The 369-nt window shown below is 66.1% G+C and overlaps 1 protein-coding gene across 3 annotated transcripts in view; it reads right to left on the minus strand.

Annotated features, from left to right (window-relative positions):
* The window catches only part of LOC122544358 (phosphatidylinositol 4,5-bisphosphate 3-kinase catalytic subunit alpha isoform), a 75,958-nt gene extending 75,625 nt beyond the window's left edge, over positions 1 to 333 (minus strand). For 2 of the 3 annotated variants that reach the window (XM_043683591.1, XM_043683590.1), the window contains exon 1: positions 139 to 333. The gene's annotated coding sequence lies outside the window, so the exon portion shown is untranslated. The remainder of the gene's footprint in view (positions 1 to 138) is intronic. The other variant, XM_043683588.1, reaches the window with a different exon arrangement.
* Positions 334 to 369: the final 36 nt, after the last annotated feature.

A 369-nucleotide genomic window follows, 5' to 3' on the forward strand; every position in this document is an offset into this window, starting at 1 on the left:
TGGGGGGGGGAGAGAAGGGGCATTATGGGGGGAGGGGAGAGAAGGGGCAGAAGAGACATTGTAGATGGGGGGAGGAAGAGAAAGGAAGGAGCAATGTGAGGGGTGAGGGGGGGGGGAGGGGGGTAACTGGACACTGACCTCGGGCATGGGGCCTCCTTTCCGCGGTCTCCCGCTCCCTGTGTCCCAGGCCCCGGCCTCAGGCTCCCGCCACCTCCCGAGGCCCCAGGATCCGGCTCCAAGCGCCCGGCTTTCCGCTTCCACCAGAAAATATAATCCCAGGCCCCAGCTCCCACAGGGAGGGAGGGAGGGCCACTTAAAGGGACCACCCCCTCACCGCCGCTTAAAGGGACCACCCCCCCAATGCGCCAC

This window comes from Chiloscyllium plagiosum, chromosome 48 (genome assembly GCF_004010195.1).
Source record: "Chiloscyllium plagiosum isolate BGI_BamShark_2017 chromosome 48, ASM401019v2, whole genome shotgun sequence".
Lineage (NCBI taxonomy): Eukaryota > Metazoa > Chordata > Chondrichthyes > Orectolobiformes > Hemiscylliidae > Chiloscyllium > Chiloscyllium plagiosum.